This window comes from Pygoscelis adeliae, unplaced genomic scaffold (genome assembly GCF_000699105.1).
Source record: "Pygoscelis adeliae isolate BGI_AS28 unplaced genomic scaffold, ASM69910v1 Scaffold196, whole genome shotgun sequence".
Classification (NCBI taxonomy): Eukaryota; Metazoa; Chordata; class Aves; order Sphenisciformes; family Spheniscidae; genus Pygoscelis; species Pygoscelis adeliae.
In genome coordinates this window covers 895458-902774 of record NW_008824936.1, presented here as the reverse complement: position 1 = coordinate 902774, position 7317 = coordinate 895458, and positions in this window count along the sequence as shown.

Here is a 7317-nt window from a genome sequence, read left to right as displayed (position 1 = left end):
TGTTATACCTGGCAGAGAAGTGTCCTATTCTCTTCTCTCCTCCATAGTGAAAATTACTCTTAGAAACACATATTGAATCTGACCCTGGTACAAGGGTTGTTGGCTATGTTACGATGGTGCTGATGTCTGCACCTGTACAACTGCAGGCCCTATTTCACAAAAAGAAAATGTACAGGATCACCTAGCACAAGCTATCTGATGAAGTCAGCATTATATCTGAACTACCTGTTATAAACAAATGTGTAAATAATAGCCAACTCCTTATGTCTAATGTTTATGTTTCTGAGAAACTTTGCAGAGTGGTAAAGTTGGTCAGTGTTGTCCTGTGTTCTCTACTAAGGTCGGTAAGAGTTGAATATATGAAAACCCATAAAGAGGGTCAATCAAATGCATCTGCCACTTTAACTGAGGCATTGGTCCGTGATGCACATCCTCCTTCTTTGGCTTTAGACTGTAGGGAGTAGGAGCTACCTATACTTGCTGTACCTGTGTAAACCTGCCATAGATAACATGCCACACCTGCTAAGTTTTTGAACTCCTTCACACCGTCTAACACCCCTTAGCTCTATAGGGATGCTACTATTATTCTTTCTGCATTAAGACCTCAGTTGGCTGTTCGCACGGCAGAGGGACCTTGTCTGTGTAAACAAACCTTTTCCCTTTGGTGATAGTAATTGAAATAGGGGCAGAGAGATTCACTTTCAATGCTCTATCTTGCTTATAAAGATATGGCCCTGTGGAGTGAGACCATTGCAGCTACATCTATGCAAAGCTATCCTTTACTTGTTAGCCCTAATAGTGTATATCAAGCTGTCTCACCAGTTACCAGTGAATACAGCTGGAGCACTTGTTCATCCAGGAGAGACTGGGGACAATGAGAAGCAAAGGAGGAAGAAGCTGAAGTTTGTCTCTTTGCCCTAAATATTTATTCCTGATTTTCAAAAGTTTCAGTTTTACCTAAATCAACAATGCGAAATGTTACAGGGCACCACCAGGTAAATGTAATGCTCTTCAAACCTACTTGTCATCTTTGACTGCTAACATATTTTCAGCTGATGCCCAACATATTCCACAGGTATCTCCCTAAAATCAAGAGTTGCAATCCAGGCTTCACTGTTTAAATCAACAATTCATATTCCTCAGTGTGGGTATATGAAATTTACGGTTACACACAAGCTTAAGTTTTAGCATTTGAGTCACGCTACTCATCGTCTTAAAATCAGGCATGTATGGAGGTGTTTGCAGGATTGGGGCTACATCACCAAGTGATTAGAAAACAGTCCCCTCTGGGTCTCAATTAAACATGGCTCCAGTAGCACAAATCAATGCACCAGGGGGGTGGTTTGAAGCTGAGATCATGTCTACAGCACAAGGCACGGCTGACATCACCGTGTTAATCTGGGGTGTGAGCGCTCTGTGCTCGCTGAATCCCCTAGTTTACCTGCAGTTACAACAGCACAACTGTTCTCTTGCCAGTCTAACATATTTCTGTTGGGAGGAAGAGGGGGGAGAGAGAGAGAGAGGAGTGAGTAAACCAAGGCTTGATGCCGTTGTGATATGGATGGCGATCACAGATGTGGAACCATTACCATGACACCTGTCCAGGAGGATGCACTGCTCTGGATAGTTTTGATAAGAGATAGAGGTAAAGATTGCAGCTCTTCAGCATTCCTTGTGATAAGCCTTACCAGTAAAAACAAGGCTGGTATAGGCTGCCACGGATGACAAACATTTTTTTTTTCCAGAGCAGTGTATATTTATAAGCTGTATTCTAGTTTAGACATGGCTATAGCTGATTAATGTTTGTAAAGCACTGAAATTGAAAGGTGTTATGCAAATGCAAAATATTCCTCAGATGCAAAGCCTTATTTTATTTTTCAGAAAGGGTGCTTTCTTTCTTTGTCAGTTATGTTTTTGCTTATGTTGTAAATGATTGGTTGCCTGTGTTTGTTGTTGTAACATGTATTCTTGTTACCACTTTGTCTGTCTTTATTGGGATGTCTGCTTTTCAATCTCCAAGGAATTTCTTAAATGCTATGCATGCAAATTTCACTTCACAGATGTGCAAATTACATAGATGCTTTCCATCCCTCATAGGTAAAAAGGCTGGAAGTTGCAGAAGGGGTGTATACTTGGAATGTGCATGCTGGCACAGTACTGAAACCACAGCTCTTTGAATTCGTATTTTGCTTCTGAGGATTACTCCTAAATCAAAAACAATCAGATTTAACAATGATTTTTGAATGGTCTACTCATAAATGGTCAAACCAAGCACCTTGTATATGAAGAATAAATTTAAAACTAGTGCTTCTGCCCTGCTTAATGAAATTTTCTGAAAAGGGAAAAATCGCTAACAAATTGAATAAGGGAAACACTTCTATGAAATGAGGTGGTGATTCTTAGTCTTTTCTTATGTTGCAGTAGAAGAACTGTGGCTCCAAAAGTCTATGACTCTTGAAGCTCCCTTTTATAAAAAAAAAAAAGGAGGTAACTGGTTGTTAGGAAACCTCTTAAGGACTCCTGGCAAAGAACCCGTAGCTGGCCAAGATGAAGGTCTCAGCATAATCTCACTGATTTACAGTAATAATAACATGTTGCCTTTCTACTGTGCACAGAGGAAATATTCCTCAGTATTTTTAACTCAAAATCTTTTCATGGCTGTGTGATTCTAAATAACTAGTTAAGGTGAAACTGTCTCTTGGGTACAAGGAAACAGCATGATTATTTAAGAGATTTGTGAAGGTGGCAGGGAAGACAAAATAGAATGATTTCAAGAGTTTCACAGTGTGGAGTCCAATTCCTACTTATGTGACATAATTAAACAAGTGTAATATAACAGAGCATACTGCATGTCTTGAGTTACCAGGTTCCAGGGAAAACTGAAGAATAATTGCAGACAAAAACTGAGTATCATGGGAAAAAAAGTCACCCCTCTGAATTTAGATCAATTTCAGCTTGCTCTTTTAGGAACCGTGGATAGTCATTGTTATCTGATCAGTCCAACAGCAACACTATTAAAACAATAATTTTGCATCTTGTAACTATTTCATCTGTTTAACACAGAATTTCAAAGCATGATCACTCTGATGAACAGTGGATTACATGAATATGCAATCTTCAACAAAGTTATATCAGGCTTTTCACCCATGTCCATTGTATATATTACATCCTGAAACTTAAATTAAAATATTCATAGCTCACTGGAGAGAAATGAAAAATTGATTAACTTAGGTATTTGGGGAAAATGTGTAATCAGAGACATGAGAAAGATGCAGTCTGGCCTGGGAATGCATTGCTGAGAGGTGAAAGTAAGGAGGTGGTGCCCAAAGCATAACTGCCATGACACACTGTGGTGGCACTTCTAACTGCACTGTTTGCTTTCTCAGATAGGAGGGTTCGAGTAAAAGCAAAAAAAAAAAAAAGGAAATGGAAATTAGGAGTAGGAGGGAAGATTGTTTTCTTATGGCCTTTTTTATCCAAAATGACTCTTCCTAAACAATTTCCAAACAGTTACATATATATATCACCAAAAGGTTCACATTTTTAGTGGTTTTAACTGTAGATGTGTAGATGCATACATGCTGTATCTGCTTTATAGTAAGAGAAATATAGAATCTGTTTTTTCATGAGAAGGGTTAGAGAATCTCAAAGTCCTGAAAATGTAATGGCTGTGCTTTAATGGAAAAAAAAATCGAATTCAAAAGAAGAAATGATACTTCAGATCATTCTGTTGAGATGATACTTCAAAATTTTCTGTGATTTGAGAATCATGATCCCCTGGGGTACTGAGATGTTGTTGCTGTTTGAAACGTCAAAGCATCAAGAAAAAAAGCTCTGCCATGCATGTAGACCTCATATGTAGAGGCTACACAGAATGCCACCTTCACAGTTTCAGACCCCGGAACTTTAAAGTATAAAGAAATAGCTCATTAGACGTCCAGGAAGTTTCTGCTGATTTGCAGCTCCTTACAAAATGTGGCGTAGATTTGCTGCATATTAAGAAATATTTCTGATTCAGGTAATAATGTGGTTGCTTGTGTGTTTGGGTTTTTTCTACAGCAGTTAAGTTCTTGAATATTATTCAGTTGACTCCTCAAGGTTTCCTTGAAGTGCACAACCTCACAAATCTAAAAAATTGAGTCACAGAACAGCTAAAGGAGATTGGGTTTGAAGTAGAGAGGGTGTTTAGTGTTTTACTTACTTAGGAATGATCCAGTGTGTTAAGCATCATCTCCTTTTTACTTTTGCATTTTTTTCTGATACCCTCTGCAGCACAGGTGATCTCTGGGATTTTCAGCAGTTGAATACACCATCAATTTTTGAGCATCACTATCCGGACCAAACAGAATAAAAACCCTAGATATATTTTAAGGTCAGAGAAAGAGATACTGAGAACTCACAATGCCTGGGAAATTCAGCTGCAGTGTCTGACTATGCTTTATGCTTTAAATGTGCTTTGAATACCCTCCCCTGTCTGTCCTGCTGCTTTGCTTGAGCTTATTGTCCCTTGAGCTGACATGACAGAAATTAATTTGGGTCACCAGTTTTCTGCCCAGCATATTAACCTAAACTGTTGATAGCCAAACTGTTGTAGGGGCAAAGCAGCTTAATCACCACAACTAAATTCAAATTGGAGATTGTGAGTGAGCATCTTGAGACAGTTTGCTGTATGAAATTTTGTCTTGCTGACCACATCCAGAATGATTCCTCTTCTAGTTTCCATACTTCTTTAACTACCGCAAGGTCTGGCTAAAAGACATAAACATTAAAAAAATCCACAAAAAAATTCTCAGACATTAATATATTTAATGACAAGATTGAACAGCTTGAATTGCCTTCCATTCATTCTCACTGTGTTTATTTCTGTTCCCAAGGCATACGACTACTAACTGGAACATGGACTGTTCCTTATTATAGTCTCCAGTACCTTCTACTGCAGGATCATTAGCGGAATGGTTTTCTCCTTCTGTTTGATGATTACAGCTTTTGTGTTTGGTGTCATCCATATGTTATGATGGTAGTTTTATGTTCCAGTGACAAAATAAATAGAGGTTCATGTATCTGTTCTTTCATGAATCTGCCATTTGCCTGATTGTTTCATTATCTTCACTTGCCTCACAGTTGTGAATGGAACTGATTTGTAGGCCTGGACAGGCTGTTTAAATCACATGTTGAGGGCAAGTAAAGATAAACTGAGTTTCCCAAGCTGACTGACACTAATGAATAGTTATAAATGTTTTCTTTAGTTGAGGAATATTTAAAAAGAAAGAGGGAGAGAGAGAGACAGATCTGCAAAGAGGGTTTTTTTTTCTTATAAAAGCTTCTCTGGAGCACATTTCTCATTAGAAGAAATGTGATATGAAGATGACTTGAGGAAGTCAAGGTGATTTAGGGAATTAATTGTTGAAAGGGTTAAAATTCCTAGTATGCAATTCTTAATAGAGAAGTAGAAGCCACAGGTGTAGGAAAGAGGTAGAAAAAGTAAGTAAAGGAGCATCTGAGAAACACAAAACAGTTCAGTTCTACTGAGAAAAAAATGTAATTGTCCAAGCTCAGTTGTGTCTGATCCAGGGAACTTGAAGATATGTCAAGAACATTCAACGTGATAAGAAAGCAAAGAAGATTTTTAACACTGAAGTTTCTGCCTTGTCATTTTCCAGAAGAAAAAAAAAAGGTGAAAACAGAGCAATGCTAAAAAAGATTATGGCCCATAACATACCATACATTCATCCTCTTGAAATCACTAATAATTAGTATCTCAGCATTAAAAAAAAAAAAAAAAGGCAACAATTAGGTGATCACAGATTTTAATGGCAGGAAAAATGGCAATTACTCTCTTCCCGAGGAAAAAATAAAACTTCATTCCTATAAATTCCAGTTACATAAGAATATGGGCAATTACACTATTGAAGAAATCTGTGACAGAGAGTAGGCACTAGAAAATATCTATGAAATATGATTCTCATTCATAGAGCTTTCTGAACTGCAGAACACCCACAGAGCAAAATCAGCTGCAGATTGGTCTTTCTACATGATGGAAATAATAGAAAATAGGACTAGAGGGGAGTGTGAGTGGCTATCTAATCTAACCTCCGTGCTAAAGCAGATGAGCGATAGCTGAAACTTTCTGGCAAATTAGCACAGCTCATACAATGTGATAAATGTGTTTTGGGGGTTTTGTTTGTTTGTTTGTTTTTAAATTCTCTCTTAGTAGCACAGAAAAGTGTATTCCCAACTGTATGCAAAAATCCGTGTTCTTAAAACAGCTAATACCACCAGAATGCACTCAACTTTATTCCTGTGTGTATTTATTTGACCATAAACCAAAACAACCTTCAAATTTAAATTTTGTTGTGCTGCAAAAGTTGATTCAGAGAAGAAGAACTTCAGTTAATTCAACTTTTCTCACCAGGTGTTGCTTGTAGCAAGATTTTGAAAATTCTGTGTGTTTTCTGTTTCTGTGGCATCCATTCAGTCGCATAGATAGGCACAGAGGGTACTGGAGGAAAGCAGCACCCGTCACTGCTCTTTGCATTTTAAAGGAAACTTTCCGCAGTGAAGAGAACATCCACGCTAGCAGATCTACCATTCACGGAGTGCGTTCCTGCTGTGTATGGCATGTGTATCTGTCCTTAAATGTATTCACAGAGATCAAAATGTTCCGCATTGTAGTATCTGCATTTAACAGATGGAGCATTTGTCTGTATCAGAGAAAAAAAAAGCAGTAGCTCGATGGAGGCTGATGCGAGTCTTCAGCTTTACATTTATATACTAATACGTTAAAGATTACCCTGCCCTACCCTCCACTTCGGACAATTTCTGTGTTTTTTACGGCTCAGGAGCTGAAATCCAGAAGGCAGAAGGACAGCCCGGAACAGATACCGGCTACCCGTGCACGCACGGAGGGCAGGGCGTGCGATGAAGAGTTTTCCGCTGCCACCGCGCCCCCTCCCGCCTCCCGCCTCGGGTCCCCCGCGTGTTTTCCTGGGTTTTGAGCTCTGGATGCTGTTCACGAAGCCTGTTCTTTGCTGGTCGTTGAGGGAAGATATCTATTGTAAAAATCAACCGGGAAAAGTACCTGTCAAGAGAAACGTCTCTTAGGAGCGCTTACTCTCTTGAAACCGTAGCTGTTGGCTTATGGCACGCGCTCCTCAGAAGTAGCAGAAGTCTCGCCATGTCGGGTATTAGAATTTTTTGCGCGTCGATGAAAAATCTTTATCGAGTGACTTTCCCGTTATCTTTCTCCATCGCTCTCTCTCTCACACAGGCTTCCTCCCCCTCCACTACCCATGCCCGATGTAACACCCCTGCCCCTGC